This window comes from Diadema antillarum, unplaced genomic scaffold (genome assembly GCF_040938485.1).
Source record: "Diadema antillarum isolate AM-2024a unplaced genomic scaffold, OU_Dant_1.0 seq00000105_RagTag, whole genome shotgun sequence".
Classification (NCBI taxonomy): domain Eukaryota; kingdom Metazoa; phylum Echinodermata; class Echinoidea; order Diadematoida; family Diadematidae; genus Diadema; species Diadema antillarum.
The window spans coordinates 910,042-920,944 of NW_027271191.1; positions in this window are offsets into that span (position 1 = coordinate 910,042).

Genomic DNA, 10,903 nt, shown 5'->3' on the forward strand with positions numbered 1-10,903 from the left:
ATGATTTGTAATAGAATCCACAGATTTATTCTCATTCCACATGATGAACTACCTGTACACTAAAATGCATATCTGCCTCCTTTTTTAGTGCTAATGTACAACAAAGGCTGTGCAGAAATCCCTACATGTGCCAGAGGTGTCATGAACTGTGTCAGTTATTAAAGTAACTCTTGTTAATTCCTTTGTTGTGCAGATGTGTGTGTATGTGTGTGTGTGTGTGTGTGTGTGTGCGTGTTCGTGCACCATAACTTTCATAAGCATTTTTCTCTCCTAGCTCTCGATGTGAGATATTGAGACTACTTTTTTTTTTGTACCATCCTTTATCCATAAATATTCTTTCTTTTTTTTTCTCTTTAAAACCCATGGTTAAATATGAGGCACACTATATACAGTGCACTGTAAAATGAGGAATGTTCGCATGCATTTTAATTTCGCAAATTTCGCGAGCGCCATGATTCGCGAAATTAGAATGCACACAAAAGTTTTCGTCTCACTATATACATTGAATGCCACTGGCAATTCGCGAAAATTTCATGCTCCAAGTCGAGAAAATTTCATGCAGTGAATATATCATGTTTTACAGTACTTCCCAGTGCCTCACAACATGATCCCCGAATAACCCAGTTAGTTTTCATCTTAATGTGCTATATGATGTGTGCGCGCGCAAGTTTACTTTTTAAAAAAAAAAAAAAAAAGTACTGTACATGTATATGCGATGTACATGTATTTCATTTTTAGCCCGTTTACGCCGACTTTTGGGCCGGCCCTGGGCCAGCCTAAAAATTGGTGTAAACGCACGCTGGCCCAAATGCGGTACCAAATTTGGACCCGCATTTGGACAAGCTCTGGAGGTTGTCTCGGGCCAGCCCTGGGCCGACCTATTCTCAGTGTAAACGCACGCTGGCCCAAATGCGGTACCAAATGCGAGTCCCGCTTCCTTTCCGCAGCGATCGTGACGTACTAGTAATTGTGTAATGTTATGAGTGCTTACATCCTGCTTCTTCTCAAACGATGATATTCGGAGACGGAGGTCTGATATTTATCCATCGTAATTCTTCGTCAAAAGACCAGTAAGTAAAACTTATCCATGCTGTACCCAGATCCAAATCGATACGATAGAGGTTCAAACACGTTCACAGAATTGCATACGTACACAATACACATTTCCCGCGGGCACGCTCCAATGAAATCATTGTTTACATGCAGAGCGCCGCTACCATCAGAATATTTATATATAGGCCGGCCCAAATTCTCGGTGTAAACGCACACCGAGTACCGTAATTTGGGCCGGCCCTGGGCTGGCCTAAAAGTGGTCAGGCGGTGTAAACGGGGTCTTAGATGAGGTCCTACATTAAATTTGTTCCCTCACTTTATGTGATAAGGAGCTTTAGATTTTCACAACGATGATGTTCAGAAAAAAAAAAAATGTTCTGCACATGCGCTAATTTGCTTATAAAAACCGATATCGCGTCATCTGTGTTTACGTCAGAGTATAGAAGCTAGCGCTACTAGTGTTATATAATCTCCAGTTCTGGGAAACTTTGCGTCCAATACGCAGAAGAGCTTCTTCATGCACTGATCATATGGGGGCGCTGTTCCACTTTTCATAGCTCGCGTAATCTAAAGCAGGGAGAGAGGAGAATGGCCAACAATGCAATCGTCATTTTAAACGTCCGCGTCGCAAATCTAAAGCTCCCCATTCATATTATTTAATAAACAATACGTTGGCGCAAGTCCATTTTTGCACTCACGCAACTACTGCCTCCTGTTCATCCAAGCGTGAGCACATACCACACAAAAACGATGCCTATAATGATTCGTGATAAAACTCTTTCAAACCATGCATGATAGTCATTCGTTCATGGCTAGTTTTTAGAATAAATGACCATTTTCTTTTTTTTACTCACCCTGTATAAATCAACGCTCTACAATGTGTCATTAATTTTTTATCGCAATCGAGTAATGACAAAAGATATATAACTCAAATTATACGAAATTACCTGTACATGTGTTATACTTTATCATATAATCAAGGGGAAGATTACCCACAAATACTACAGGCCAATATATATACTGTGCATGGGCGTCACCAGGGGGGGTGCGTTGGGTGCGAACGCACCCCCCTTCAGATCCTTAAAAAAAAAAAAAAAAAAAAAATCAGTCTGCGAGCGACCTCAACGCCGGACGCTAAATAATTACTCTTTTCTAATTTGTTTTTATATTTTGCACCAGGGACACACACACACACACACACATATACACACACGCACAAACACACAAAAATAATAATAATTCGCACCCCTGGTTCTGGCAGCACTGATTTTGTACATATCTATTAGTATTCTACAGTGTTTACTATCTATCGACCGTACTGTACGTCCGTACGATACGGAGCACTTATACACGTTTGCCCCATCCCACATAATCATAATTCCCGCGTTGAAAAGATTTTCTTGCTTTTTTGTTAGAATTCAAGAAATCTGTTCACCCAAAAGCAGTGGCGTAACTACGGAGGGGGGGGGGTGCTAATATAAAATATATAAAATATAGCTACAAACGGCAATTTGGGGACTGTAAAATGTCAAAATTTTCAAGATCGCTCGCTCCGTTCGCTCGCATTTAATCTTTATGCCATTCTTCTGATGTTGCTGCCAGTAATTGCCTGCAGGTGCGCCCGGTGCGCCCCCCCCCCCCTTAACTTCCAAAGCGAAAAAATATGGCTAAGAACGGCAGTTTTGGGACTGTAAAATGTAAAATTTTCAAGCTCGCTCTCTTCGCTCGCTCGCATTTAATCGTTATGCAATTCACCTAGTGTTGCTGCCAGTAATTGCCAGCAGTTCCGCCCGGTGCCCCTCCCCCCCTTAATTTCCAAAGCGAAAAAATATGGCTAAGAAAAGAACGGCAGTTTGTGGACTGTAAAATGTAATATTTTCAAGCTCGCTCGTTCCGCTCGCTCGAATGTAATCATTATGCTCTCCTGATATTGCTGCCAGTATTTGCCAGCAGTTGCGCCCGATGCGCCCCCTTAAATTCTAAAGCGAAGAAATATAGCTACAAACGGCAGCTTGTTTGTTTGGTTTTTTTTTACAGTAAAATGTCAAAATTTTCAAGCTCGCTCGCTCGCTCGCTCGCTCGCATTACATACGCAATTCTCCTGATGTTGCTGCCAGTAATTGCCGGCAGTTGCGCCTGGTGCGCCCCTCCCCCCCTCCCCCCACCTCCTTTATTCCCAAAGCGAAAAAATATGGCTCCAAATGGCAGTTTTGGGACTGTAAAATGTCAAAATTTTCAAGCTCGCTCTCTTCGCTCGCTCGCATTTAATTGTTATGCCATTCACCTGATGTTGCTGCCAGTAATTTCCAGCAGTAAGATGCGCCCGGTGCGCCCCCCTTAATTTCCAAAGCAAAAAAAAAAAAAAAAAAAGATACGGCTACAAAAGGCAGTTTTGGGACTGTAAAATGTCAAAATTTTCAAGCTCACTCGCTCACTCGCTCACATTTAATTGTTATGCAATTCTCCCGATGTTACTGCCACTAATTACCGGCAGTTGCGCACGTTGCGCCCCCACCCCTCCTTTATCTCCAAAGCGAAAAAATATGGCTCCAAATGGCAGTTTTTGGACTGTAAAATGTCAAAATTTCCAAGCTCGCTCTCTTCGCTCGCTCGCATTTAATTGTTATGCCATTCCCCTGATGTTGCTGCCAGTAATTGCCAGCAGTTGCGCCCGGTGCGACCCCCACCCCCCTTAATTTCCAAAGCAAAAAAAATATGGCTACAAAAGGCAGTTTTTGGACTGTAAAATGTCAAAATTTTCAAGCTCGCTCGCTCGCTCGCATTTAATTGTTATGCAATTGTCCTGATGTTGCTGCCAGTAATTACCAGCAGTTGCGCACGTTGCGCCCCCACCCCTCCTTTATTTCCAAAGCGAAAAAATATGGCTCCAAATGGCAGTTTTTGGACTGTAAAATGTCAAAATTTCCAAGCTCGCTCTCATTGCTCGCTCGCATTTAATTATTATGCCATTCACCTGATGTTGCTGCCAGTAATTGCCAGCAGTTGCGCCCGTTGAGCCCCCCTTAATTTACAAAGCAAAAAATATGGCTACAAACGGCAGTTTGGGGACTGTAAAATGTCAAAATTTTCAAGCTCGCTCGCTCCGCTCGCTCGAATGTAGTCGTGATGCCATTCCCCTGATATCGCTGCCAGTAATTTGTCGTTTCACACCGTCATTCCATAATACATTAATAAGGGGTATAACCCTCTCCGGCACTTCCACACCCTCCCCCCACCCTTGCTCGCTCCCTCGCATACTAACCCCCCCCCCCCCCCCCCCCCAAAGATGAAATCCCAGCTTCCCTCAAAAAACAGTAAAAGTCTAGGGATTGAGAGCTTCCTATATTCCAAATGTCTGTCAAAAAAATCTCGTAATCATTTAGTGTCAAAACGCACCCCCTTGAAAAAAAGCTGGTGACGCCCCTGCTGTGTGAATTCAATGGATGTAGCATCATAGAACACATCAGTGAATAAAGAAGAATCGGACAATCTGTTCAAAAGTTTAGAATTGTATCGGTTACGCATCGCTCACGTGGGTAAGAAGGCTATACATCTGTTCATGTCACAGGACAGCGATATAAAGAATATATAAAGAGAATTTCACAAGTTATTCAATAAAAAATAGGACTTGATACTGACATAGATACAGTGTATCTATCAATACTGAACATGTTACTTCTGAAAAAGATATCAGTCAAGTGCGCTTTCATTATCTGAGAAAATAAAACTGTTGAAATCCCTAATACACACTCTTTACATCGTTGTGCTAGCTATATCATGTCAACTGAAGACGGCACATGGCTTTGACCAGAACTTTTAAGATCATTATGATTATTCGAACTGAGATTGTCCGATTTCCCTCAAACTTTCACTGATGTGTACTGCCATGAGCCTACAACGGAACCTGTAGATCCATGGTTCTACTAATATTGCTGAATGCCTTCACTCAATCCGAACTTATATTTAGCTTTCGGTTTCCTTTAAACATATTTTGAATACTGTTCAATATCAATCCCTCTCGGTATGTTCTGGTGGAAGATTTGGCACATCACCAAGTACAGAAGATCCGAGAAAGTGGGTGAAAGGTCCAGTGACTTGCGAAAGGATGAGCGTTGACCTTATATAGGAAGCGCATTAAGTATAAATATCCTCCGAAAGTTACAGTGGAATTTTTCTCAAATGTAATTCAGATTCAGTTAATGCAGAAGTATACAACGAGTATATATAGTGGGCCTACATACATGTGAAGTTTAAGGAAATTAAAAAAAAAAAGAACGCTTGACTTTGTACTTCTTTCAGAAGACAGAGGAATGATACATGTATTTCCCTTAATATGTCAGTATAACAAATAGAAGGAATGTGTACTTTTCATTAAAAAAGAAACCTGTATATTTCATTCACATCGATGCCATACTGTGACATCACAAGTTATTGTTGCAGTATTCGTATATCTAGCAATGACGACACATGGTTTTAACCAATACTTTCTGTCACAATGCTTTACCCATTCATTTATTCTAGAAAAGTAAAAACATAATATGAACGCGATGTGTGGGTAACTTCAATAATGTGTTCTACAATATCTCTGCATTCACTGAATCTACATGTAAATGTATTTGACTCGAGATACCTTCCCCTTTAACGAATGAACTAAAGTATTGTTGACAGTATTGTATTACTTCTGATGTATGAGGGGAAAACCCTCTCAAAACGGATGTTACGAAAAGAAAGGATAAATGGGAATAAGTCATTCGATTGAAGGACGTTACACTTCTACAGACACCAGAAGCTTCAACTGAGTTTGCTACCATTAGGAGACAGTGGGGAGAAGTGGGATAAAAATTTTTGATTTGATGAATTTTCTAGTACAACTTTTCTGATATTTAGAATGGGGTACTTATGTCTCGGACCCAAAGACAACTAATGCTGTGCCACCTGATGGGTTGTTACCGGTACTTTATATTCCTAAAAGTCTAATATTTGTGTCATAATTGATTCTAAAAAGCCTTCTGAACGGGAAGAAGTTGGCCACCCTCTGGGAGAAGTGGGACATTGGTTGGGGTGAAGTAGGACAAACAGTAACTATAGGCTGAACAATGTTAGAAGCATATCATATAATAATGTGTGTGTGAGTGTGTGTGTATATGTTTTGTGTGTGTGTGTGTGTGTGTGTGTGTGCGCGAAGGCCCTATGAGTGTGTGTTTGAATATTTACACATGAAGAGTTTCATCGCAAAACATGATTAACCCATTATGGTCCATCAGAGAAAGTTACATTAAAATCATCCAGAACTTAAGAAAATCTTTGATATTTTTTTTTTTTCATAACTTGGGACAGTGATGCTGTCCCAGTTCATCCCAGCACCCCCAAATATCCAAAATGGCGGCTAACATCACAATTTAGCAAATTTTTCCAAAATCTTTTAATGCAAATTATTGGAACTCATAAAGCCTACACTTAGCATGCTAAGTGCCCGCTAAAACCGTACGATGAATTCAGAAAGCATTTCACATTGAATGCAAAAAACTACAAACAAACAAAAATCCGAAAGAATAATTCAAAATTTCCGGCAGAGTTGCTGCAGAGCAGTTCCCATGCACTTGTACTCTGATACCCAAAGCCTATAGGCAATAAGACTTGAAATTCGATTAGTTCAAAACTTTTTGAGATATGAGAGGCATCCCATTTCTCCCGCGCCCCAGTTCACCCCACTTTCCCCTATATAATAACACATGCTCTATCATGCACTATACTGGATTATAGAACGACCGGACATAATTTTCTACACTACATTATCCCATGTGCCTTTTTGTTTTACCGAAGCCGCGGGCCGAATTGAAGTAGAATTGCTCGAGGGATGATTTAGTATAATGATTTGGAGTTAGTCCAGTGCATGCACTAATTGTACAGTTCTATACTAAATGGGCCACTCGATCTTCATGCATTTTCCGTACGTCTAGGCTCGACTAGATCGGCCGTGCCCGGCCGGCCAACTAGTAATACAGAAATTGTTACGCGATCACGTGATGCAATCAAAACGCATATACTTGACCTATCACTGCAAGAAAATAAAATGCAAGTAGGCTATAGACTATCAAGCCAAAATGGGTTTTGAAACGAGTTTAGAAATGTTAAACCACACAATAAGTTCCCTATTATAAGCATTGTTTCTAGATTCCTCATATGTTACATTGCATTCGACAATAAACCATTCACTTTCTTGTTATTGCGGTTTACTTGTAAAACGTGGAATATGGAAATATACATATACACTGTATATATAACAGCAAATAGTTTCTGCTCGGAGTCCTAAGAAAGTATAGATTCACAAAAGTAGTTAAAATTCAAATGTATTGACATTAATAATAATAATAATAATAATAATAATAATAATGATAAAAATAATAATTCGTATACGTCAAATTTATTTGACAAAGCCCTATATACTGGATGGGCGAAAATTCGTCAAAACTACGTCTCTTAAGGAGTTTTTATATTGTTGTGAATATATATATATATATATATATATATATATATATATATATATATATATATATTATACAAACAAAACAAGCAAACAAGCCAACAACATTCATCCAGATAGCTTAAATGGATGAGAAGTATCTGTATACATATGCATTTATTTTTTTTCCTAAGAATATATACATGCATAGAGCCCAATTTACAGTAAAAAATTGTAGCCCTGAATTTGCTGAAAGAAATAAAAAAGAAAACAACAACTCCAATTTGCATTCTGGTGTTGTAACATTATGATTCATTGTAGGCCATAAAATGCAAAAGAGAGAGAGAGAGAGAGAGAGAGAAGAACCGACGAAACGTGTGTGAACTTCAGACATTATTACCACGCAACTTAAGGGCATGTTTTTTTTTTCTTCAATTTTAATGGATTCCATACAGACCACTAATTAATGGTAAAGAAATGTTTGAGCTACAAAGATTGTTCTCTACAAAAAGGTGGTATACTTAAAATACACAGCGGCCTAAATCAATTAGTCATGAATAATATTGATTTGTATATGAAAAGGCATTTTAACCATTGCTGGTAACGAAGATGCGAGAAGGCGAATAAGCTTCAAGGAATATTCATACGTGGTTTTTTTTTTTGTTGTTGGGGGGGGGGGGAGTACCATGCAGTCTACTGAAATCTACTGAATAGAATACTTCTGATAACACTATGTCGGCCCAAATGTTTACAATAATAACAATGATAAAAATAAATTACATTTATATTGCACTTCCATGAAAAAGAAAAAGTTTCTAAGCGCTTTGCGCAACCGCATAAAATACATACACTATAAGTATCTAAATTAAATCTAACATTAATCGTTTTGATGATACAACATAACAGTATAATAAACGTGTAAATAAATCAGAATGCAGTCATAAAAATGTTCTTTATACCAACGTGAACGAGCATAAAAAAGTAAATAGAAAAAGATTTACTTATTGCAAATAACCTAAAGAGGGAGAAACAATTCATAAGTCAGGGGAGTTAAAACAGGATATGCTTGCGAGTGACGTGGAATTGCGCAAATGCTTCCAAAGTTCATAGGGGCATGAACAGAGAAGGCACAATCGCCATAAGCGACTGCCAAGTGCGGGAACCAGGAGTATATTGGAGACGAGCATCTATAAAGTTTATTGTACTACAATGGTTCTTTCCATTCTTTGGTCGTATGTTGTATTGGGTACATACATTAGTCGAAAGCAGGAACTGAACCCACCCATTTGATATTCACGTGAACCAATTATATTCATGAATTGAAAGCGGCTTCACAGATTTATTCCTCTTTATATCATTTAGAATACCCTCCAGAGGCGTATTTTCCTGTTTTTTTGTAGGGTTCCTGTATCAAAATTAGCAATATCCACGCTTCTTGGATTAAGATTGATAACGTACATTTTACTCTTATTAGCTGATCAGAATTAGATGCTTGTTAGACTAATCAAGGATAATTGCACAAGGTTAAGAAGGTGGCAACCAAGTTTAGTTTACTGTATTGCTAAGATCCCATCTAAAACATAAATCAAAATAACAAAAACAAAATATTTTGCATACCAAATTTTCAAGGTCATAATACAGTACCCAAACCATTTACTGGACTATTGCACTATACAAACATTGTATGCTAATTAGCTCATTATGTCAATTATGATATATAAGACATTTCTATTATTTGAAAGTACAAACTGGTGTTATAATTGGACTCCTAGTCATTGAAAACCAGTGAAAAGGTAGTTGTATCATTTGTGTTTTCTGGCTTCCTGAGGTTATATTAACAATATATTACATAAAATGCGCTAATTAACTGATATGTATGCTAATGAGATTAACAAATGTCAATGCTTAAGTCGCCAAGGTGGCAACCAAGCATAATTTACTTCAGTACCCATCTAGAATATGAATCGACAAAAAAAAAATATATATAGTACTCAACAACTTTGTCATGTAATGTAATATGTTGTGTTACCATCTAATTCCCTGTTATTACGCAAATTATAGCTTATTATGCTACTTACGATATTCAAGACACTTGCATCGTTTGAAAATCGGCAAATGGCGTTGTGAATTCCTTGTTATAGAAGTTCCTGCATTAAAATTAGCAATATTTTACATATAGTCCACGATATGCTTATTGAGTGATTATGCTAATTGAGTTAATAAAAAAAAAGTTACCCAAGGTTGTCAAGTTGGCAACCAAGCTACATTTACTTCAATACCCCCCTAGAACACAAATCAACAACGACAACAACAAACCTTGAACTTAACAATTTTTCCAGGTCATGTATATGGTCTATGACACCTTCTACTGGACTATCGAGTCGCCCTGGTTGGAGGATTCAATTGATTGTATTTTGTTTGTTTGTTTGTTAGGTTTTTTTATCGGTCAAGCCTTTATCGCCAATTTCTGTCTGAATAAGAAATTAATGGGAAATTTATGATATATACAAAATATACATGTGGCTTGAGAAAATGCACAAATGTTGATAAAACACATCATTGACGATTGAAGTAAATCTGACAATCGCTGTCCAAAGTTATTAATTAATCAAAGTTCCGGTGCCACCATCGCTGGATGAGGAGATACTACAGATCGTGACATCACCACAAAACAAAGATAATAATGAAGAAACCTAAAGAGAATGGAACACATTTTCATTTATCCAGTATAGAGCGATTAACTTACCTCTTTCAGAGAACATAATAAGAGAGTCTTGCCCTTTTGGTATCAGTAACAAATCGAAGGAATGTCTCTTTTTTTATGAAATACGTTTTCTTTATATAAAGTGTTCTGCTGTGATGTCACGATCTCTTGTATCGTCTTCTCAAGCAGTGACTGTGGCACCATGACAAATTCATTTTTTTTTCTGTTTTTTTTTTTTAACGGGGTGTCCGATTTTCCTGAAACATTTTTAATGTGTTCTATTAATATTGCTCACTCATTCCGCATGCACAAAGTTTGGAGAAACTTCCCTTTTAACCACACACACACACACACACACACACACACACACACACACACACACACACACACACACACACACACACACACACACACACAGCATGATTGTAGCCGTATAACGATTTTGATGGCAAAAAGAGAAGTATTATAAAAAAAATTGTTGGAATATACCACAAACATATTTGGCTACCATTATCAAATGTCGTAAGTCCTAGTAACAAATAATCAAATGAAATGGCAATGTCATAAAATTAGGGAGAACAACAGCAACAACGAGCACAAGGAGGATGGTTCAACTTTTTCCATCGCGGTCCGTATGATGCGAAGTGGGAGAGCACAGGCTGCCTGAATTGGGGAAACTACAA